Raw genomic sequence first — 25,514 nt, forward strand, 5'->3', positions numbered from 1 at the left:
GCAGTCGATCCAGATCGATTGCATCGGGCCCCTGCCCACCACCCAGGGAGGCTACAAATACTGCCTCGTCTTGGTTGATGTGTTTTCCAAATGGGTGGAAGCCTTCCCCTGTAAAACAGCCACAGCATTGGGGACTGCAAGGATCTTGGTACAGGAGGTGTTCTCATGGTGGGGACACCCCCAGTTTGTGGAGTCCGACCAGGGAAGCCACTTCACCGGCCAGGTCATGCAGGACACCCTCACGCTGCTTGGTATTAAGGGGAAGTGGCACGTAGCCCACAACCTGCAGTCCTCAGGAATTGTGGAGCGCATGAACCGCACCATTAAGGAAAGGTTGAGGAAGGAGACAGTGGGGTCACCCCAAAAATGGGCAGAAGCCCTGCCTCTAGTCCTCATGGGGATCCGGGCCAGCCAGTCCAAGAGTACAGGGTATTCCCCGCACGAACTCATGACAAGTAGGGTTATGAGGACCCCCACCCATGTCCTAGCCCCAGTCCTTACTGAAGGGCAGCTTCGAGAAATAAATCGGGATAAATTCGCCCGAGAACTCCTCGAGCGCCTAAAACAAATTTATGGGCAGGCAGCAGGTAGAATGGGGAAGCAGCATCGGAATAATCAGTTGCTGCTCGAGCCTAACAAGAGCCATCAGTGGGAGATAGGGGACCAGATCATGTTTAGGAACTACGCCCGGGTGGAGAGTTTAGAGCCACTGTACATGGGACCCTATAGTATAGTCGATAAAGCCAGCCCCATGGTCTATGCAATAAAACTGCCCCGGCGCACAAAATGGTTCCATGTGAATCAATGCAAGTTATTTAAGCCAAAGGCAGGGAAACAGGCATCTGGGAATGAACCTGAGGTCAGAAATCCTCAGCCTGCAGCGGGTACAAGCTCACAGTCTGCACAGGAAGCGCTGTGGCTTGTGTTAGGGGAGGAGCCATTCATGACCAGTGTAAGTTGTTTAAGCAGGGAGACAGGGAAGGATAGTTCTGGGACCAAAAGCAGGTCCAAGACCAAGATGCCATCTTTAAGGCCGCCCTGGTAACGGAAAAGTATTGAGAACAGGATTACTGGCAGGCTGCCAGTTATATTAAACAATGCAGGTTGTTTAAGCCAGAGGCAGGGAAACGGGCAGCTGGGATTGAACCTGAGAACAGAAATCATCAGCCTGCAGCGCGTACACTCACACAGACTGCACACGCAGGCGCAGTCGCGTGCGTGAGATGAATAGTTCCCCAGCACTTGGCCCGAGTGATTCCCCCTCTCTTGTGGGACTCTGGAGAGGAGCCTGAACCAGGTTTCAGACCTGAAGGGGAAGGCTCTCAGCCACTGGCAGCCAGTGGCAAGGGATTGCCTGTCCCCAGCCCAGGTTTGGGAAGGGAGGGACCCGAGGGAGAAGGTCCCCTGCCAGCAAGGAGTGTGACCCGAGCTAAGGGTTGGCTCGCCAGGGTAGCCCCACCAGCGACACTCCCTAGGAGGTCTCTTCGGGTACCCCAGCCTAAGAAGGTATGGTCACCAGCTTTCCAGTGGAATAGGGTGGACTCCCGAGTCAGGGAGAAGCCAAAAGACAGAAGTCCCCAACCAGCAGCCATAAGCTGTGAAGGACAAGAAGTTGGAATCAGTCCAGCCACACCGCAGGGAGCAGCCTGTGGCAGCCCAAACAGGGATTAGGCTGGCCGCCTGGAGCTGGGCGGCGCTTGTATATAGCTTTGTTCAAGTAATGTGTACAAAGGGTTAAGTTAGAACGTGTTAATTTTAAATTTTATATATTTCAATTCGGTAGTTTTAATTATTAGAGTATAAGTTCCAGAGTTGTATTATGTGAGTCGAGGTCGCGGGACCTGATCACACTCCCCCGAGCCAGGGGACCTGACTAGATGTTTTTTTAAGTCTTTTTCAGAGTTCCGGAAGGTACAGAGGACCATCGTGTCTTTGGCTGCTCGAGGAAGGAAGTACCCCTAGCCCACGAAGGATGGTGCCATTTATTGAAGTGTCAGGCAATTGCATTTTTAAAAAAGGGAAGCTCATTTTCTTCCATTTGTATTTTTAACAGATATGTTTTGGCTTGGTGGTACTCCCATTGAAGATGTTGTATCGTGTTAAAACTATGTCACAAGTGGTGCAGGGGCATTGGACCCCTCCATGCTTGAATTATTGTAAGTACTCAGTGGTGCAGGGGCATTGGTCCCCCTCCATGTTTGAATTATTGTACTAATCATGTTTTTCTGTCGATAGATGCCTACCGTGTACTGCGATGCTCTCTGGGTAGTGGTGATGGAGGTGTCGGGGATCAAAGATAGATATAGATAAGTATAAGGGAAGGGTGTTTGTGGAGGGTCAGAAATTATTGCTCACTTTTGGACAGGATACTGCAAGCAAGTTTTAGTATCTGATGGGGGACTGTAAGGTTTCACAAGAATTTTGAAAATTTCTACAGCTCCGAAGATTATTTTTTTGATTAAAGAAAACCTGGGTGGAATATACCTTAAAAATCCAGGGCATCAAAAAATGGCTGTCAGACCTCGTGGCAGGAGACAAAAGACAGCCTGCTTGTGTATCTGCAAAGAATTTGAAAAAAACCACCAGCCTGTGCGAAATGCATGAAGTACTTGAAACTGTCAATCAACTGCAGTTTAGGAAGTTTCAAACCGCAGGACAAAGGGGTTGTTTGTTTACAGAACTCTCGACAATGTTGACACAAAGGCTTAAGTACTTAAAGCTGTCAATCAATTGCGGTTGGACTGACCACAGGACAATGGGTTTATTTACAAACCGTTTGAGTGCTGTTGACTGAAATTCAGTAAGAGATTTAAACTGAGTGAATACCAGTCAAATGAATGGGGTAATACATTCAAACCCATTGCAGTCAATGGGGACAGTTCGACACCTTTTGTATAGCCCAGATACATGCAGATTTGGGCGCGAAGATTTGGCTCCCAATGGGTATAAAATAGCCTCTCGGGAAGCCATCGCTCTCTCTCTGCCGCCTCGCCTCCGTGCTCTGCCTGCAAGAAGAACAACTCAATAGCCCGCCCAAAGAAGTGGAATACCAGCAGTTACTTTTAAATACTGGGGTATCTCTACTTCGGGGCTGTGAAGAATAAGACCGCAGGAGCACGGAGTAGGCGTTCACTGCTGAGCATAGATTTTCTGGCCCATTACAAGGCAACCTAGATAGGTATAAGGGGTGGGAATTAAGGGGAATTTTTGTTAAATTGTAATTTTAGTCAATTTTCCCTTAATGTGTCCCTTTTCTCCTACCCTATTAAGCAAAGGTGTGCTGTATTAAGTAAAAGTGCTGTATTAAGTAAGAGTGCGGTACTAAGCAAAGGAGTGCTGTATTAAGCATAGGTGTGCTGTATTCATTGTTTTCAATTTATTTCTTTTTATTTCAATAAATACTGGTCTTCTTTGCACCCAACCACGAGTCTCGTTTTGTCTACATCGCTAGTGAATAAGTCTGGCGGTCAGAACCAGAAAAGGGGAGTGATTCGAAACCACATGGGGCTCTGGAGCAGCTCAGATACTTCTGACTGGCCAGAGACAATAACCCCAATCCCCCCCCCCTTAATTTCTACACGTCTTACACTTTAATCTGCTTTCCCAGTCCACTTTAGTCAACTCTGCTCTCATACCTTCATAGTCTCCTTTATTTAAGCTTAGTACGCTGGTTTGAGATCCAACTCTCTCACCCTCCAACTGAATTCGGAATTCAACCATGTTATGATCACTCTTTCCAAGGGGATCCTTTACTAGGACATTTTTTATTAATCCTGTCTCATTACACAGGACCAGATATAAGATTGACTGCCCCCTGGTTGGTTCAGTTACATACTGCTCAAGGAACCCATCCCTAATACACTCTATGAACTCTTCCTCAAGGCTGCCATGCCCAATTTGATTAGTCCAGTCAATATGAAAGTTAAAATCCCCCATGATTATAGCTGTTCCCTTATTACAAGCCCCAACTATTTCCTGATTTATACTCCGATCAACAGAGTTGCAACTGTTAGGCCTATAGACTATGCCCACTAGTGACTTTTTCCCCTTATTATTCCTTATCTCCACCCAAACTTTTTCACTATCCTGATCGTTTGACCCAATATCATTTCTCAATATTGCAGTGATTCCATCGTTTATTAACATAGCCACCCCACCTCCCTTTCCTTACTGTCTGTCCTTCCTAATTGTCAAATACCCCTGGATGTTTAGTTCCCAGTCATGGTCACCTTGCAGCCATGTTTCTGTAATGGCCACCAGATCATACTCATGTGTAGTTATTTGTACCGTCAACTCGTCTATTTTGTTACGAATGCTGCGTGCATTCAGAAAAAGAACTTTTAAATATGTTTTGTGGCAATTTATTCCTGCTTTTACCCCCTTTACTACTCTACCTTTATCTTTATACATTCTGTCCCTTCCTGACACTCTCTGGTTTTTAATTCCCCCACTGCTACCTTGCTCTATTGCCTTCTCCGCTGACATTTTTATTTTTCACTCTCTTGAAACCTCCCCCCCACTAATTAGTTTCATATTCCTTTCCAGCTATTTATAAAAAGATTTTTTTCTGGCTGGCAGTCCAGAGCTTCCTAATAGCCTCCAACATTCAGTGTTATTAACTTTATTGGAAGAGAGTAAGTTAAACCAAAATCCAAAGCTGGCCTGTCACTGAACAGCTCCATCTTCCACTCCCTCGCCTTTAATCAGCATTACCCAGCTGGCGTTCGCTTTCTGCAAATGCCATTTTTGCAAGAATATATGGTCGGGATTTCCCAGTCCCGAGCGTGGGGGTTTGGGGGCGGGTCAGCAATAATAATCGTCGAAATTGCCAGTGCGTTGGGAACACGACGTCATCCCGCCGACCTTGCATTTAAATCAGGCGCGTTTCCCAGCGCACCACTGACCCGCTTGGGAGAGGCAGGTGACCTCATTGAAGTACTTAAATGCTTGTTGCGAGACCCTGGAGAGGCTTTTTAATAGCAGCTTTTGGCTTTAACACCTTGAGCACAGATGAAGCCAGTGTTACTGAGCGGGCGCTCGGTGTTGCGGCTCCGGCTGACTTCTCACAGGTGCAGGGCATCATCGACCGCACACATGTGGCCATCAAGGCACCCCATCATCACCCAGGAGTGTTTGTGAACCACAAGGGCTCCCACTCCCTCAATGTGCAGCTCGTCTGCAACCGTTAAAAGATCATCATGCATGTGTGCGCCAGCTTCCCTGGCAGCTGTCATGACACTTTCATGCTGCACCAGTCCATCCTCCCTCAGCTCTTTGCACCTCCAAACAGACTTACCAGCTGGCTGCTTGAAGACAAGGGCTATCCACTGAAGATGTGGCTGATAACACCCTTGAGGAGGCCACTGAGGTCAAGGAGCATTATAATGAAAGCCACATGTCCATCAGATGAGTCATAGAGCAAACAATCGGCATGCTGAAGATGTGCTTCAGATGCCTTGACAGATCTGGAGGAGCCCTTCAGTACGCACCAGCCAGGGTCTCCTGAATATTCATAATTTGCTGTGCACTGCACAACATAGCGCAGCAGCGAGGATTGGAGCTGCAGGAGGAGCAAGGCACAGAGTGCACAGCTTCTTCAGAGGAGGAGGAGAAGGAGGAACAGGTGGAACACGATGAGGAGGAGGAACCTGAGGTAGAGATGGCACCAGCAGTGGAGCACTTTGCTGCCCCTGGAGGCCCGGGATGGCCTCATCATGGCCAGATTTACTTAACTTGCTCCAATGCAGCCACGTGGCTGCCACATGCTGTACTGAGTTCCACCCACCCGCCAACAACACCATAAAGCATCCGTACAATGACCAAGCCATTCCTCTCACCCAAACCCCAAAGCTCGAGGTTAAGTAATGTCTCTCCATTCATTCCAAGTGACAAAGCATCTTCCAAGGTTTGAGGCAAAAATGGACAAGACCGGAATGTGGTGCAAACAAATACATTTATCTGTGTTATAAGTATAACTGAAACTTATCACTAACATTTGTTCATACACCCATGTGCATACCCTTGTGCATCTAGGACTGTGTCTTTTTCTGTTCTGAGTGCTTCTATGAGGTCCAACCTCTGTGGCTTCAGCAGCGGTAGAGGCAGGCGGCTGACTTCCCTGCTGAGACTGCTTAGAAACTTTTGGCGGATGTCCTCTGGGTTTTGGAGCCTGTGAGGGCCCTGCCAAAGTCTGCTCCTCCTGCAACTATGCAGGGGCAGACGTGGCCAACAGAATCCAAGGAAACAATGGGGCCCTGACTGTGGGGGAGGTAACCGGGGAGAAGTAGGGGTGCCTTGAGAAGTGAATCCATGGTGTAAGACGTGCGGAAATAGCTCCTCGCCCCAACCAACAGTTTCCAAAGTTCAAACCCTTCGAATAGACAACACAAATGCAATAAACCTGTGAAGAACTCATCTGTTGTCTTTGCCATTGTTTGCTCTGAATGGGTCTCTGTTCAGGCGCCCAAATCTGTAAGACGTGCGGAAATCGACCCAATGAATAAAACACAATCATGGGAAGGACAAAACACAACCCAGTTCACTTGCGCTAAACAAACCCCAGGACTGACAAATGGGCTAGTGGTAATCCCAACTTCATAAGAATATAAGAACATAAGAAGTAGGAGCAGGAGTAGGCCATACAGCCCCTCGGGCCAGCTCCGCCATTCAATAGGATCATGGCTGATCCGAAACTAGACTCACGTCCACTCCCTGCTCTCTCCCTGTAACCCCTAATTCCCTTATCTGCTAGGAAACTGTCTATCTCCATTTTAAATTTATTTAATTTTGCAGCTTCCGCAGCCCTCTGGGGTAGCAAATTCCATAGATTTACTACCCTCTGAGTGAAGAAGTTTCTCCTCATCTCAGTTTTGAAAGGGCAGCCCCTTATTCTTAGATTATGCCCCCTAGTTCTAGTCTCACCCATCAGTGGAAACAACCTCACCGCATCCACCCGATCAAGCCCCCTCACAATCTTATATGTTTCGATAAGATCGCCTCTCATTCTTCTGAACTCCAATTAGTAGAGTCCCAACCTACTCAACCTTTCCTCATACGTCAACCCCCTCATCTCCGGAATCAACCGAGTGAACCTTCTCTGAACCGCCTCAAGAGCAAGTATATCTTTTCTTAAATATGGAAACCAAAACTGCATGCAGTATTCCAGGTGTGGCCTCACCAATACCCTGTATAACTGCAGCAAGACTTCCCTGTTTTTATACTCCATCCACCTCGCAATAAAAGCCAAGGTTCCATTGGCCTTCCTGATCACCTGCTGCACCTGCATACTAACTTTTTGTGTTTCATGCACCAGGACCCCCAGATCCCTTTGTACTGTAGCACTTTGCAGTTTCTCTCCATTTAGATAATAACTTGCTCTGTGATTTTTTCTGCCAAAGTGCATAACCTCGCACTTTCCAACATTATATTGCATCTGCCAAATCTCTGCCCACTCACTTAGCCTGTCTATGTCCTTTTGCAGGTTTTTTATGTCCTCCTCACTCACTGCTTTCCCTCCCATCTTTGTATCATCGGCAAACTTGGATATGTTGCACTCGGTCCCTTCCTCCAAATCGTTAATATAGATTGTAAAGAGTTGGGGTCCCAGCACTGACCCCTGCGGAACACCACTAGTTACTGATTGCCAGCCCGAGAATGAACCATTTATCCCAACTCTTTGTTTTCTGTTAGATAGCCAATCTTCCACCCATGCCAGTATATTACCCCCAATCCTGTGATTTTTTATCTTGATCAGTAATCTTTTGTGTGGAACCTTGTCAAATGCCTTTTGGAAGTCCAAATACACTACATCCACTGGTACCCCTTTATCCACCCTGTATGTTACATCCTCAAAGAATTCGAGCAAATTTGTCAAACATGACTTCCCCTTCATAAAACCATGCTGACTCTGTCCTATTAAATTATGTTTATCCAAATGCTCTGTTACTGTTTCCTTAATAATGTACTCCAACATTTTGCCAACCACAGATGTTAGGCTAACTGGTCTATAGTTTCCAGCTTTTTGTCTACTTCCCTTCTTAAATAACGGTGTTATGTTAGCAGTTTTCCAATCTGCCGGGACCTTTCCTGAGTCCAGGGAGTTCTGGAAAATAATCACCAATGCATCCACAATCCCTACCGTCACTTCTCTCAAGACCCTAGGATGTAGGCCATCAGGTCCGGGGGATTTATCCGCCTTAAGTCCCATTATTTTACTGAATACCATCTCCTTCATGATTTTAATCGTGTTTAGCTCCTCCCCCCACATTGCCCCCTGTTTGTCCAGTGATGGGATATTTTTAGTGTCCTCTACTGTAAAGACTGATACAAAATATTTGTTCAGCGTCTTTGCCATCTCCATGTTCCCCACCACTAGTTTCCCGGTCCCATCCTCTAAGGGACCAACGTTCACTTTAGCCACCCTTTTTCTTTTTATATAGCTGTAGAAACTCTTGCTATCTGTTTTTATGTTTTTTGCTAGTTTACTTTCATAATCTATCTTCCCTTTCTTAATTAATCTTTTAGTTATTGTTTGCTGGCTTTTAAATGCTTCCCAATCTTCTATCCTCCCACTCGATTTGGCTACTTTATATGTCCTTGTTTTCAGTCGGACACTATCCTTTATTACTTTACTAAGCCACGGATAGTTGTCTTTTCTTTTATTCCCCTTTTTCCTCAGTGGAATATATTTATCTTGAAAGATGTGACATATCTCCTTGAATGTAGACCACTGCTCTTGCACCGTCTTACACTTTAATCTGTTTTCCCAGTCCACTTTAGTCAATTCTACTCTCATACCTTCATAGTCTCCTTTATTTAAGCTCAGTACGCTGGTTTGAGATCCAACTCTCTCATCCTCAAACTGAATTTGGAATTCAACCATATTATGGTCACTCATTCCAAGGGGATCCTTTACTAGGACATTTTTTATTAATCCTGTCTCATTACACAGGACCAGATCTAAGATTGCCTGCCCCCTGGTTGGTTCAGTTACATACTGCTCAAGGAACCCATCCCTAAGACACTCTATGAACTCTTCCTCAAGGCTGCCATGCCCAATTTGATTAGTCCAGTCAATATGAAAGTTAAAATCCCCCATGATTATAGCTGTTCCCTTATTAGAAGCCCCAACTATTTCCTGATTTATACTCCGACCAACAGAGTTGCAACTGTTAGGAGGCCTATAGACTACGCCCACGAGTGACTTTTTCCCCTTATTATTCCTTATCTCCACCCAAACTATTTCACTATCCAGATCCTTTGACCCAATATCATTTCTGACTATTGCAGTGATTCCATCCTTGATTAACATAGCAACCCCACCTCCCTTTCCTTCCTGTCTGTCCTTCCTAATTGTCAAATACCCTTGTATGTTTAGTTCCCAGTCATGATTATCTTGCAGCCATGTTTCCGTAATGGCCACCAGATCATACCCATGTGTAGTTATTTGTACCGTCAATTCGTCAATTTTGTTACGAATGCTGCGTGCATTCAGATAAAGAACTTTCAAATATTTTTTCTGATAATTTATTCCTGCTTTTACCCCTTTTACTACTTTACCTTTATCATTATATACATTCTGTCCCTTCCTGACACGCTCTGGGTTTTAATTCCCCCACTGCTACCTTGCTCTATTGCCTTCTCCGCTGTCATTTTTATTTTTCGCTCTCTTAAAACCTTCCCCCCCACTAATGAGTTTCAAGCCCTCTCCACAGCCCTAGTTATTCGATTCGCCAGGACTCTAGTCCCAGCACTGGCCAAGTAAAGTCCAGCCCAACAGAACAGCTCTCTGCTGTCCAAATACTGATGCCAGTGTCCCAGGAAGCAAAACCCATTTCTCCCACACCAGTCTTTGAGCCACGCATTTAACACTCTAATTTTATTTACCCTAGCCAAATTTGCACGTGGCTCAGGTAGTAATCCAGAGATTATTACCCTTGTGGTTCTGCTTTTTAATTTGGCCCCTAGCTGCTCAAACTCCCTCAGCAGAACCTCCTTCCTTGTCCTATCTATGTCGTTGGTACCAACATGGACCACGACAACTGGATCCTCCCCCTCCCACTCCAAGTTTCTCTCCAGCCCAGAGGAGATGTCCTTAACCCTGGCACTGGGCAGGCAACACAGCCTTCGGGTCTCTCGCTCTCGGCTGCAAAGAACCCTATCTATCCCCCTAACGATACTATCCCCTACCACTACAACATTTCTTTTATCTCCCCCCACTTGAATGGCCCCCCACTCCACGGTGCTGTGGCCGGGTTGCTCATCCTCCCCGCAGTCCCCGTTCCCATCCTCACAGGGAGTAAGAGCCTCAAACCTGTTGGACAAGAGCAAGGGCTGCGGCTCCTCCAACACTACCTCCTGGATCCCCGTACCTGCCTCACTTCAAGTCACACCATCCTGACCCTGGCCACGGACTACATCTGAATTAATTAATCTAATTGGTGTGACTACCTCCTGATACACAGAGTCCAGGTAACTCTCCCCCTCCCTGATGTGTCTCAGTGTTTGAAGCTCGGTCTCCAGCTCTTCAACACGGAGCCAGAATTCCTCGAGCAGCCAACACTTACTGCAAATGTGATCACCGTGAGCATCAATGGTGTCCACCAGCTCCCACATATTGCAGCAGCAACACATCACCTGATCTCCCATTCTATGTAATTAATTAAATTTATTAATATTATTCTTAAATACCCTCTGCCCTGATTCTAGATGATGAATATTGCACCTTAGAAACTATAAACCACAGAGTTTAAGCTTAAAAAAGAGAGAAATACTCACCAACCAATCACTTACCCGCTTTCTGGTGACATCACACTTGGATTACTTTTTACCTCTCTCCTTTCTTCTGAGGTCCGAGACTGGAGATTGGTACACCTTACCTGGGTCTTGGGAGCCTTAATACAGCCGCTCAGCCCGCGATTCCCGCCGATTCTCGCACTGAGGCCTTACCTGGGTCTCGGGACCCTTTATACAGCCGCTCAGCCTGCGATTCCCACCGATTCTCGCACTGAGGCCTTACCTGGGTCCCGGGAGCCTTTATACAGCCGCTCAGCCCGCGATTCCCGCCGATTCTCGCACTGAGGCCTTACCTGGGTCTCGGGAGCCTTTATACAGCCGCTCAGCCTGCGATTCCCGCCGATTCTCGCACTGAGGCCTTACCTGGGTCCCGGGAGCCCTTATACAGCCGCTCAGCCCGCGATTCCCACCGATTCTCGCACTGAGGCCTTACCTGGGTCTCGGGAGCCTTTATACAGCCGCTCAACCCGCGATTCCCGCCGATTCTCGCACTAAGGCCTTACCTGGGTCTCGGGAGCCTTTATACAGCCGCTCATCCCGCGATTCCCGCCGATTCTCGCACTGAGGCCTTACCTGGGTCTCGGGAGCCTTTATACAGCTGCTCAGCCCGTGATTCCCGCCGATTCTCACACTGAGGCCTTACCTGGGTCTCTGGAGCCTTTATACAGCTGCTCAGCCCGCGATTGCTGCCGATTCTCGCACAATGATATTGTATCATGATGTGCATCACGAGGCGGTGCCGGTAATATTGAATCTGACTGAAGTGGGACTGTCGAACTGGTGCAAGCCAGAGACAGCGCGGTTATATGGGAAGATGATGTGGGAATTAATAGAGGGATTTTGGGAGAGGGCCAGCACAACACTGGCGGAATCGGAATTAGAGCTGTTATATCACATGGGCCCGAAGGAGGGTAATGGATTTAACAATAACTTTGGGGAAAATAGTACTGAGATCAGTGAAGGAATCAATGCCGGTTACGGGATTAAAGGGGATCATATCAAAAGGCGACAGGAATTGATAAATGATACTGCAGTTGGGCAACCTGGTCTGTTGTCAGAAATCATATGTCCAGTCACTGCCGAATTGACCAATCACTGGTGTTAGTACATTTGTGGTATTTTTCTTATTATCACTTGAGCTGAAAATAAAGGGATAGCTCTGTTTATGCAAAAGTAGAATCGGGAATTGTTATACGTTACATAACTGTTGGATACTTATTTGTAATCTCTTGCTGATTTTTAAGTAAATGAAGTTTTTCACAGATTCATTGGGTTTTGTGTTGTCTGTTCTGATGGGACTGAACGTTGGAAACTGTTGAACGGGGCGAGGGGTGATTTTGACACATCTTAAAATGGTGCTGTTCCATGGAAAGGATGGCCACCTTCATGGAGCAGCAAATGCGCCATATCACTCCCATGTCACCTCTCACCACCATCCCTCTCATGGGCCACCCACCCGCACTTCCCTGCTAGGAAGGAACTGGAGAGCACCTTGCTGCACATTAGTGGGGCGATGAAGGCTCAAGTCTACATTTATATCCCTCCTCGAGATGAGTTCTATGAGCATCTGCCATCTGTTGTCCACAGCAAGCATGTTCTCATGTGCGTGGAGCATTTGCTGCTCCATGCAGGTGGCCATCCTTTCCATGGAACAGCACATCATCGCCATCGCCTGCGAGATGGTGGTGCTCATGTTGGAGATGGACTCCTCCATTCTCTGCACATTTCCAGACATTGCAGCTGCAAAAGCTGCCAGAGTCTCTTTCATTTGTTGCTGCCCCTCCAAGATCACCCTCTTTCATGATGACCCCCGAGATTCAGCATCTTGGAGTGTCCTGCATCCTCCAGCGAGGAGTCTCCACTGCTGTCCCTGTCAACACCATCTGCTCTTGCTCACTTGTGATGTGAGAGACACCAGGTGACAACACTACTCTATCTCACACAGGACCCACCGAGGTGTGCGTATCTGCGCTGGTGCTGGCTGCGCTTGGGTCTGCTGATGGTGAACCCTCAAAGGCTGGAGCTTCCTCTGAGGAGTCAGCTTCCTCCACCGGCTGGACAGTGGTGGGGGCACTTGATGTGGGAGAGTAAAGAGATGAGTTAGAAATGTTAGAATATGAATGGATGCACATGATGACATTTCACTGGCTGCTGACATCAGTCATCATATGGTTGACTGTTGTATGCCATGTGGCTGTATGAGATGTAATTCTGTCACCAGGTTGCTGGGATGTCCCCCTCTTTCCATCTCTCACCGCCAGCAGCTCTGCAACTCCAGAGATCTCCAGTGCCTCCTCCTCTGCTGGAGTCAATTGACTGAAAACGAGACTCCAGGAATGTGTGTTGCCTCCCTGGTGCAAGGGTCAAGGATGTCTCAGAGCGGCTGCAGAACATCTTGGAAGGGGAGGGTGAACAGCCAGTTGTCGTGGTGCATATAGGTACCAACGATAGAGGTAAAAAGCAGGATGAGGTCCTAAAAGCGGAATATAGGGAGTAAGGAGGTAAATTTAAAAATAGGACCTCAAAGGTAGTAATCTCAGGATTGCTACCAGTGCCACGTGCTAGTCAGAGTAGAAATAGAAGGATACTTCAGATGAATACGTGGCTAGAGGAATGGTGCAAAGGGGAGGGATTCAAATTCCTGGGATATTGGAACTGGTTCTGGGGGAGGTGGGACCAGTTCAAACTGGACGGTTTGCACCTGGGCAAGGCCGGGACCGATATCCTAGCGGGAGTGTTTGCTAGTGCTCTGGGGGAGGGTTTAAACTAAAATGGCAGGGGGTTGGGAACCTGAACAGGGGGACAGAGGAAAGGGAAACAAGGATAAAAGCAAAAGATAGGAAGGAGAAAAACAAAAGTGGCAGTCAGAGAAATCAACGGTTTAAATCAAACATGGCCACAGTAAATAATAATTCTAATAGGTCTAAGAGCATGAAAAAGCACAAGCCTGAAGGCTTTGTGTCTTAATGCGAGGAGCATTCGTAATAAGGTGGATGAATTAGCTGTGCAAATAGAGGTAAACAAATATGATTTGTTTGGGATTACGGAAACATGGCTCCAGGGTGGCCAAGGCTGGGAGCTCAACGTCCAGGGGTATTCAATATTCAGGAAATATAGGCAAAAAGGAAAGGGAGGTGGGGTATCATTGCTGGTTAAAGAAGGGATTAACACAATTGCAAGGAAGGATATTAGCTCTGATGATGTAGAATCTGTATGGGTAGAACTGAGAAATACCAAGGGGCAGAAAACGTTAGTGGGAGTGGTATATAGACCTCCAAACAGTAATGCGGAGGTTGGGGATGGCACTAAAAGGGAAATTAGAGAAGTGTGCAATAAGGGCACAGCAGTCATCTTGGGTGACTTTAATCTACATATAGATTGGGCTAACCAAATTAGTAACAATACTGTGGAGGAGGAATTCCTGGAGTGTTTATGGGATGGTTTCCTGGACCAATATGTCGAGCAACCAACCAGAGATCAGGCCATCTTAGACTGGGTATTATGTAATGAGAAAGGATTAATTAGCAATCTTGTTGTACGAGGCCCCTTGGGTCAGTGCGATCATAATATGATCGAATTCTTCATTAAGATGGAGAATGAAGTAGTCGACTCAGAGACTAGGGTCCTAAATTTAAATAAAGGAAACTACAACAGTCTGAGGTGCGAGTTGGGTAGGATTGATTGGGGAATTTCACTCAAAGGTTGACGGTGGATAGGCAATGGCAAACATTCAAAGACCGCATGGATGAACTACAGAATTTGTTCATCCCAGTTTGGCATAAAAATAAAACAGAAAAGGTGACTCAACCATGGCTAACAAGGGAAATTAGGGATAGCATAAGATCCAAGGAGAGGACATATAAATTGCCAGAAAAAGCAGTAAACCTGAGGATTGGGAGCAGTTTAGGATTCAACAAAGGAGGACAAAGGGATTAATTAAGAAAGGGAAAATAGAATATGAGAGTAAGCTTTCAGGGAACGTAAAAACTGACTGTAAAAGCTTTTATAGATATGTGAAGAGAAAAAGATTGCTGAAGTCAAGCGTAGGTCCCTTGCAGTCAGAATCAGGGGAATTTATAATGGGGAACAAAGAAATGGCAGACCAATTAAATACATATTTTGGTACTGTCTTCACAAAGTAGGACACAAATAACCTCCCAGAGATGTCGGGGAACATAGGGTCTGATGAAAGGGAGAAACTGAAAGAAATCAGTATTTGTAGGGATATGGTGTTAGGGAAATTGATTGGATTGAAGGCCGATAAATCCCCAGGGCCTGATAATCTACATCCTAGGATATTTAAGGAAGTGGCCCTAGAAATAGTTGATGCTTTGCTGATCATCTTCTAGCATTCGATGGAATCTGGAACAGTACCCATGGATTGGATGGTAGCTAATGTTACCCCACTATTCAAAAAAGGTGGTTGAGAGAAAACGGGGAATGACAGACCGGTAAGCCTGACATCGGTAGTGGGGAAAATGCTAGAGTCCATTATAAAAGATGTAATAGCAGAGCACTTGGAAAACAGTGACAGGATCGGACAAAGTAAACATGGATTTACAAAAGGTAAATCGTGCTTGACTAAACTACTGGAATTTTTTGAGGATGTAACTGGTAAAATAGATAAGGGAGAACCAGTGGATGTGGTGTATTTGGACTTTCAGAAGGCTTTCGATAAGGTCCCGCTTAAGAGGTTAGCGTGTAAAGTTAAGGCACATGGGATTGGGGGCACGGTATTGACTTGGATAGAGAACTGGTTGGCAGACAGAAAGCAAAGAGTTGGAATAAACGGGTCATTTTCCGAGTGGCAGGAAGTGACTAGTGGGGTACCGCAGTGATCGGTCCTTGGACCCCAGCTATTCACAATATATATTAATGATCTAGACAAGGGAACTGGACGTAATATCTCCAAATTTGCAGATGACACAAAGCTGGGTGGGCATGTGTGCTGTGAGGAGGATGCTGAGAAACTCCAGGATAATTTGTACAGGTTGGGCGATTGGGCAAAAGCATGGCAGATGCAATATAACGTGGATAAATGTGAGGTTATCCACTTTGGTGGCAAAAACAGGAAGGCAGATTATTATCTGAATGGCAATAGATTGGGAGAAGGGGAAGTGCAACGAGACCTGGGTGTCCTTGTGCACCAGTCGCTGAAGGTAAGCATGTAGGTGCAACAGGCGGTTAAGAAGGCAAATGGTATGTTGGCCTTCGTAGCAAGAGGGTTTGTGTGCAGGAACAAGGATGTCTTGCTGCAGTTGTACAGTGCCTTCTTGGGACCACATCTTGAGTATTGTGTGCAGTTTTTGTCGCCTTATCTGACGAAGGATGTTCTTGCCATGGAAGGAGTTCAGCGGAGATTCACCAGGCTGCTACCTGGGATGGCAGGAATGACGTATGAGGAGAGATTGGGACAATTGTGCTTGCACTCGCTGGAGTTTAGAAGAATGAGAGGGGATCTCATTGAAACTTATAAAATTCTGACAGGACTGGACAGACTAGATGCAAGAAGGATGTTCCCGATGGTCGGGGAGTCCATAACCAGGGGTCACAGTCTAAGGATAAGGGTAGGCCATTTAGGACAGAAATTAAGAGGAATTTCTTCACCCAGAGAGTGGTGAACCTGTGGAATTCTCTACCACAGAAGGCAGTAGAGGCCAATACATTAAATATATTCAAGAAGGAGTTGGTTATATTTCCTAAGGCTAAAGGGATCAAGGGGCATGGGGAGAAAGCAGGGACCGGGTACTGAATTTGGATGATCAGCCATGATTGCATTGAATGGCGGTGCAGGCTCGAGGTGCCGAATGGCCGACTCCTGTTCCTATCTTCTATGTTTCTATGTTTCTATAAAATTGGAGGGCCACCTCCAGTTCTCTGCCTCTCCCTATTGTTGTGGGCTCTCTTCTCCTGCAAGGAAGGAAAGAAGAGAACTTTGAGTGAGAGTGATGGAATGGATGGGCTACAACTGTAGAGGGTGAAAATGAGGGCGTGGTGTAACATTGCCAAATGGTCTCCTTCAATGGTTTTACTTGCTATGATTGCATTAGGATAAGGATGAGTGTCAGTGGTGGTGAGTCAGATGGCAATGTCAGTAGGTGCATAGACAGAGAGAGATGTTTGGACCTGCAAGGTAGGTTGGTGTGAGGAGTGATGTGCAGGAGTAGGCTTGGGAAGGCAGAATGATGGGGTTGTGGTGACAGGCACATCAGGGTGTAGCTGAGTGTGGCATTGCACTCTCCTTTCCTGACTTCATGAGATCATTGAATCTTTTCTGTCCTCTTGATCACATCCCTGTTGCTGACGTCCTCTGCAATCTCCAGCCATGCCCTTTTTGTGTCTTTGGGTGGTCATTTGTGTTGATCGCCAGGAAAGAGGACCTCCCTGCGTGCTCTTACTGCCTGAACCAGAACTTCCAGGGAGGCATCATTGAATCTTGGCACCGCCCTCTTCCTTGTCACCATAACCCACTGTTTTATCAGGTTTATCACGTTATTCAGACCTCTGGATACCATCTTATTCACTCCTACATCAAACTTCAAATGAGATGTGTGCAAGGCTGCTTTAAATTTCCGCGCTGGAAACGAGTCATCGATAACCTCATCAGGCCCGATCCATTTAATTGGGCCGGGAAACACTCATGACTGGTTTAATTGGGGTCATTAAGTAAAAGTCGCACTGCAGAACGCACAGTTCACATCTTCGTGTTCCCGACATAGAAACATAGAAGATAGGAGCAGGAGTAGGCCATTTGGCCCCTCGAGCCTGTTCCACCATTCAATGAGATCATGGCTGATCATCCAAATTCAGCACCCTGTTCCTGCCTTCTCTCCATATCCCTTGATCCCTTTAGCCTTAAGAAATATATCTAACTCCTTCTTGAATATATTTAATGAATTGGCCCCTACTGCCTTCTATGGTAGAGAATTCCACAGGTTCACCACTCTCTGGCTGAAGAAATTCCTCCTCATCTCTGTCCTAAATGGCTTACCGCTTATCCTTAGACTGTGACCCCTGGTTCTGGACTCCCCGGCCATCGGGAACACCCTTCCTGCATCTAGTCTGTTCAGTCCTGTCAGAATTTTATAAGTTTCAATGAGATCCCCTCTCATTCTTCTAAACTCAAGCGAGTATAAGCCCAATCGACCCAATCTCTCCTCATACATCATTCCTGCCATCCCAGGTATCAGCCTGGTGAATTTTCGCTGCACTCCCTCCATGGCAAGAACATCCTTCTTCAGATAAGGCGACCGAAACTGCACACAATGCTCCAGATGTGGTCTCACCAAGGCCCTGTACAACTGCAGCAAGACATCCTTGTTCCTGTACTCGAACCCTCTCGCTACGAAGGCCAACATACCATTTGCCTTCTTAACCGCCTGCTGCACCTGCATGTTTACCTTCAGCGACTGGTGCACAAGGACACCCAGGTCTCGTTGCACTTCCCCTTCTCCCAATCTATTGCCATTCAGATAATAATCTGCCTTCCTGTTTTTGACACCAAAGTTGAAAACCTCGCATTTATCCACGTTATATTGCATCTGCCATGCTTCTGCCCAAGCTTCTGCCCAATCACCCAACCTGCCCAAATCATTCTGGAGTTTCTCGGCATCCTCCTCACAGCACACACGCCCACCCAGCTTTGTGTCGTCTGCAAACTTGGAGATATTGGGGCAGTAATTCGGGTCGGTGGCTTGCCGCGCGTGCAAGCCCCCGATATGCACTTACCCAACGCGCCTGCCATTCACCTCCAGGGACGCCTGGAATTCCATTTTGAAACAGAAGAATCCCGGGCAGCGTTTGACGTCACGCCGCCCAGGAGTGCAGCCAGCGCGAAGCCTGGAGCGCGCTGTGCAAGTGAGACACGCCCCTTAAGGTCTCATTGTAGTAGGGCACGCCCCCAATCTCTCCAAGCAGCTGCAGAGGACTTTGTAGTTACACAGCTGCAGGGAAAGTAAGTTATCTGCTATTTTATGAATGTTTTGTGAACTTTTATAAAATTTTAAAAACGTTTACATTATTTTGAAGAATCTGAAGTAGTTTTAAACAGAATTAAAGCAATTTAAAGACTTTTAAAAGCCCTAAAAGAATTTTTTTTATTCCATTTATTTATTTAGCAATGTCGTCGTCATACGTGTCTTCACACTGTTCCCTTTGGGGAACTGTATGAAGTGGTGGAAGGATTTATGGCCGTGATTAACGCTCATTCCGTGACCGTAACCATCTTTGAACCAGCCATTATGGTGGTTAGTCCTATGGCGGGGGGGTTTTACGGGCTCCCACAAGCTATACAAGGAGGGGGGGGCCACCCACAACCACGGACGCAAATATCCCGCTGGATGTCAACCCAGAATTTAGAGCCGGAGCTCCGACTCCACTTGCTGGGACTGTGTGGAGCGGGGTTCGAAACCCTACCCCGTCTGGCCCAGCGGCGGGGATCCTACTGCTACGCCAAAGGCCCAATCCGATTAGCAACGTGAAATGGCTGGAATGAGCACAATTCACGGCATTAAAAGAACTCACAATTGAACTAATGATGGCCTCAGTAATCTCCTCAACGAGGTGGAGGCGCAGCGCCTGCTCATCATTGGTAATGAGAAGTCAAAGGCGCCCCAAAAAGGACAGATGATAGCTTGGTCTTTCAAGTGGCAGCATAGGGCTCCAGTCACGGGGAGGGAAAAGGCGCAGGAAACGTATGGGTGTCACCTTTTGCGCGGAGTGGGCCTTTTGCGTAGCGGTAAGCATCCCCGCCGCTGGGCCAGAAGGAGTAGGGTTTCGAACCCCGCTCCAGACAGTCCCGGCAAGTGGAGTCGGAGCTCCAACTATAAATTCTGGGTGGACATCCAGCGGGATACTTGTGTCCGCGGGTGTGGGTGGCCCCCCCCCTCAGATGGGTTGTGGGAGCCCGTAAAACCCTCACGCCATAGGACTAACCACCCTAATGGCTGGTATGAAGATGGTTATGGTCACGGAAGGAGTGTTAACGTGGCCAGAAATCCTTCCACCACTTCATACAGTTCCCGAAAGGGAACAGTGTGAGGATACGTACGACGATGACCTCTTGCGCAATGCACCTCCTTGGACCCTCAGTCGCAGATGCAAGGGGGCAAATCATGCAATTGTTAAATTTTTCATTTTATTGACATGTAAAATGTTGGCCCAGTAATTCCCTTCCAAACGCGCGAGTACGGTCGGGGTACTTACGCGTCTGGCCGGAGGAAATGCCGGTTTTCAGCATGCACAGCGCATGCGGGGAAAACCGGCATTTCCTGTCCTCTGAACGAAGGGGTTCAGAGGCAGAACGCGTGCGACTGTACAGGCAGCGCGTGCGCAGTAAAATTCGCCGCTTTCATTCATGCTTTCAGTGAGGTCAAGTCCTTACAACTTACACATGAAAAAAGCATGAGTACAGTTGCTCCAGAGGCTGCGGAGGAAGATATTTCTTATCGTGGAGCTTCTGAAAGGTATTTTAGTTTGGGAAAGGGAGGAAAGTTATTTTAAGGAATGCTGAGGTAAGTTTTAAAGTTTATTTTTGTTTTTTAAAACGGGTTTTCAGTACTGTAGGTAGAAGGATCAATTGTGGCTATGTGAATTGAATTTGCTGTGTTTATTAAATGTAAAAATGACTCCAACATTTTTAGGAAAGAAACTTTTCATCAGTAATATATTCTTTTAAGTAATTATGTATGTATGTCTGTATATATTCCTTTGCGTGTATGTATATATTCCTTTACTTATGTGTATGAATGTATGTATTAAATTATGACTTTCAGAGAAAGTTACTTATTGGAAAATCATAATTAAAATTATACATTCATACACATAAGTAAAGGAATATAAAACATACATACATATACGTAAAGGAATATATGCAGACATACATACATAATTACTTATTACTGATGAAAAGTTTCTTTCTTAAAAGTGTTGGAAATGTTACATTACTCATTTTAGAACACTCATTTTCACAATCAATTCACACAGCCACAATTGTTCCTTCTACCTACCGTACTGAAAACCCGTTTAAAAAAAAAAATTTAAACTTTAAAACTTACCTCATCATTTCTTAAAATAACTTTCCTCCCTTTCCCAAACAAAAATATTGCCTTTCAGAAGCTCAACGATAAAATATATCTTCCTCCGCAGCCTTGGAGCAACTTTACACATGCTTTTTTCAAGTGTAACTTGTAAGGACTTACCCTCACTGAATCCATGAATGAAATCGACGAAGTTCACTGCGCAAGCGCTGCCTGTGCAGTCGCACGCGCTGTGTCTCTGAACCCCTTCGTTCAGAGGACCAGAAATGCCGGTTTTCTCCGCATGCGCTGTGCATGCTGAACGCCGGCATTTCCTCCGGCCAGACGCGTGAGTACACCGACCGTACTCACGCGTTCAGAGGGGAATTACTGGGCCATTACATCTAGTTCCCTCGTCTAGACCATGTGGCTCGCACGCACGCAACCCGACTCCAAGGTAAAGATTCTGGCCTATGTTTCCTAGCCACCGACTCCATCCCCCTGCCTGGTCTTTGTCTGGGGCTGAACCATACTGTTCGCAACCTCACTGTACTATTTGACCCTGAGCTGAGCTTCTGACCCCATAAACTCTCCGTCACCAAGACCGCCTACTTCCACTTGGTTATATCTGCTGTCTCCGCCCCTGGCTCAGGTCATCTGCTGAGAAAAGCCTCATCTATGCCGTTGTTAGCTCCAGACTCGACCATTCCTGCAAAAATTGGAAAACGCGATTGTAGGGTAAAGCAGTAATGGAGCAATGGAGGTAATTCAGGGAAGAGAAAGTTCAGGTACAAACTAGGCATATTCCTTTGAAATGGGAGGGTAGAGCATGCAAAGCTAATGTGCTGTGGATGACAAAAGAAATAAAAGTTAAAATTAAATAGGGAAATGAGGCTTATGACTAAAAATGTTTGTTATAACTTTTTGGGCAATGGGCAGCCCCTTTAACGGACTGCACAGCCCATTCAAAATTCCGCACATGCACGGTTTTTCCAATTTAAAATCCAGCTCATAGAAACATTGAAACATAGAAGATAGGAGCAGAAGTAGGCCATTTGGCCCCTCGAGCCTGCTCTGCCATTCAATGCGATCATGGCTGATCATCCAAATTCAGTACCCTGTCCCTGCTTTCTCCCCATACCCCTTGATCCCTTTAGCCTTAAGAAATATATCCAACTCCTTCTTGAATATATTTAAGTAGCAGGGGAGCCCCGCGTTGCGAGGGCTTTTTTGGGGCTGGTCAATGTGTGGGCCGGGAGCCTGGGACTGGATTTGGGTTGTCAGCAGTTTCCAGGGCTTTTTTGGGCCTGGTGGATATGTGGGCCGGAAACCTAGGACTGGATTTGGGCTGTCGGCAGTTGGAGAAGCCTAGGCCCGTTTTGCACTGTTTTTTAACCTAAACATTTCTAGCTTTTAATACCTTCAAAGATGAAAGTTAAAGTACTTATAAAACATTTTTGGTAAATCTTTTTTTTAAAAAAGAAACTGACCTGGATTAGCAAAGTTTTGAGCTGCCCTGGCTGCTGTATAATGGCTGACAGATCCCTGAGATTAAAACGATTAGTCCTGCCCACACACAAACCGATTGGTCAACCATCAGGTGACTGAACTGTAGGATTGGTCAATCATCACTGCACAGGATTGGTCGACCTTGACGTCAGTCAATGCTAATGAGTGGATAATGAGTGGAATGTTGAAGGTTTTTTGTATAATGTGCGAACAATTTTTGTCCGACCAAAAAGTAAATACACCTACAAGAGTCCCCTAATGATGAGCTTTCTATTGATATAACATATGTGTAGTTACGCTCTATAACTTTTGATTGTATAGCCGGACAGAGAGACAGACAGAGAGACAGACAGAGAGACATATTTTTATATAGATATAGAACATGTATTGGCCTCTACTGCCTTCTGTGGTAGCGAATTCCACAGTTTCACTACTCTCTGGGTGAAGAAATTCCTCCTCATCTCTGTCCTAAATGGCTTACCCCTTATCTTTAGACTGTGACCCCTTGTTCTGGACTCCCCCACCATCGGGAACATCCTTCCTGCATCTAGTCTGTCCAGTCCTGTCAGAATTTTATAAGTTTCAATGAGATCCCCTCTCATTCTTCTAAACTCCAGCGAGTACAAGCCCAATCGACCCAATCTCTCCTCATACGTCATTCCTGCTATCCCAGGTATCAGCCTGGTGAATCTTCGCTGAACTCCTTCCATGGCAAGAACATCCTTCGTCAGATAAGGCGACCAAAACTGCACTCAATACTCAAGATGTGGTCTCACCAAGGCCCTGCACAACTGCAGCAAGACATCCTTGCTCCTGTACTCGAATCCTCTCGCTATAAAGGCCAGCATGCCATTTGCCTTCTTAACCGCCTGCTGCACCTGCATGCTTACCTTCAGCGACTGGTGTACAAGGACACCCAGGTCTCGTTGCACTTCCCCTTCTCCCAATCTATTGCCGATCAGATAATAATCTGCCTTCCTGTTTTTGCCACCAAAGTGGATAACCTCACATTTATCCACGTTATATTGCATCTGCCATGCTTTTGCCCAATCACCCAACCTGTCCAAATCATCCTGGAGTTTCTCAGCATCCTCCTCACAGCACACGCGCCCACCCAGCTTTGTGTCATCTGCAAATTTGGAGATATTACATCTAGTTCCCTTGTCTAGATCATTAATATATATTGTGAATAGCTGGGGTCCAAGGACCGATCCCTGCGGTTCCCCTCTAGTCACTGCCTGCCACTAGGAAAAAGACCCGTTTATTCCAACTCTTTGCTTTCTGTCTGCCAACCAGTTCTCTATCCAAGTCAATAGCTTGCCCCTCAATCCCATGTGCCTTAACTTTACATGCTAATCTCTTATGCGGGACCTTATCGAAAGCCTTCTGAAAGTCCAACTACACCACATCCACTTGTTCTCCCTTATCTATTTTACCAGTTACATCCTCAAAAAATTCCAGTAGGTTAGTCAGGCACGATTTACCTTTTGTAAATCCAGCTCACCAGCTGTACGGGAACCCTAAAGCGTTTAATGAGGCCTTAAAGGGAACATTGATAACAAATGACAGGAGCAAGCTTCAGTTAATAATCAGGAAGATTATGTAAAGTACAGGAGGGAATTGATAAACTTATTATGGGAGGCAAAGAGAGGTTAAGAGAAAAGTTTAACAGGCAACATTAAATTGAACCCCAAAACATTTTGGGCCTGAATTTGCGGTCGGCGGCGTAGCTAAGGAGTACACCGCTGACATCGCCAGGAAATCCGCACCTAGGTCGTGCAATCCACCCCGCGAGAACTTCTTTTCAAACGTTGCAGTGTTCGACGCAGCGCGCTCCCCCACAGAGCCCAGAAGCGCACCGCTGTGCCTTTGCGAGCCTGGGATCATGTGGGGCGGTGCTCCTTTTACTTCCTGATTCTTAGCCTATAGGCTACAGCTGGGCCCTTCAGTGCGAAATGACAAGAGGAAGGATTCACTCATATAGGGTAAAAGTGGAAATGAAACCACGAGATAACTGGAAGATTACTAATATTAAAAGTGGGCTCCTTTTCTTTCTCTACTTTCATTTTTTGCACGGAAATCCTCGCTTAATAAATAACAGTAACAAAAGACAAAATGAATATTTTAAGTTCCATCCTAATTTCAAGAGTTTTAAATTTTCTCATCTGAATTGCATTTAATTCCATTCATATTTAAGACAGTTTTGAAACTACTTTCAGCCCGTATCATTAAAAGCTGATTCATTATTTGGACGATTGAGCTGAGGGAAATGGCCGAGCCCTTTCAGATTACAGTTGATCAAATGTTTTAGGGGTATTTTACAAATTAAAACGAAATGGAACATATGCTGCTGTGCATTTCCAATATTTCCTGTTCTTTTTACATACAAGATTTCCAGCACTCTGTTGTAAAAAAAAGTCCGTTCCACTCCCCTTACACTGTGCAGCAGGCTTCCTGCGCCTGTTTTCACAAGATTTAAACATTTTCAGCGTGATTAATTTGGAGTAGCTGGGCAATTATCCCAACCTATCGCCAGCATGTTGATTCCCATCAGGAGGTGAAAGATGCAGCGAAGCCTCTGTGTAGTCGTAACTTACCAAATTGCAAGTTTGGAATTTAGTTCCCGAACCTGTGGTCAGTTTCAAAGGCGGTATGACAGTACGCCATCATACAAACTGCAAATTCAGATTCTTTCTAAACATATAGGCCTAGAAATTCAGTATAGCCACGTTCGGGGCGCTACAGTCGGGCGGCCGCTAAAGTTTGCGACCGGCGCAAGTTCGCGCCACCTTCGCCGATATTCAGTCGCATCGCCCCAAGAGGTTGCTGCTGCGCTAAAACAGGCGATGCACGACTATCTTTAGGCGCTAAGCCGGCGGTGCTGAGCGATACCCCTGAGGCCGGGCGCAGCGCAGGTGCGGCGAGTTGCTGATTGACGGCAGACACTCTGGCGCCGGTCAGCTCTTAAAGGGGGAGGGTGGATTTGTTTGCCTGCCACGCCCTGCACACTGCAGCCCTCAAGCTAGGCCTGACCACTTCTGCTTCATCTGCACAACGCCCAGGGCTATGGAGAAGGCCAGGGAGAGAGCGCAGCGCTTCAGCGACGGTGACCTGAGGGTGCTGGTTGGCGGAGTGGAGCGCAGGCGCCATGTTCTGTTCCCAGAAGGTGGCTGGAGGCCGTTGCCCAGTGCCTAC

The sequence above is a fragment of the Somniosus microcephalus genome, chromosome 11 (assembly GCF_052327205.1).
Source record: "Somniosus microcephalus isolate GS21.2 chromosome 11, FLI_Smic_1.0, whole genome shotgun sequence".
Taxonomy (NCBI): Eukaryota; Metazoa; Chordata; class Chondrichthyes; order Squaliformes; family Somniosidae; genus Somniosus; species Somniosus microcephalus.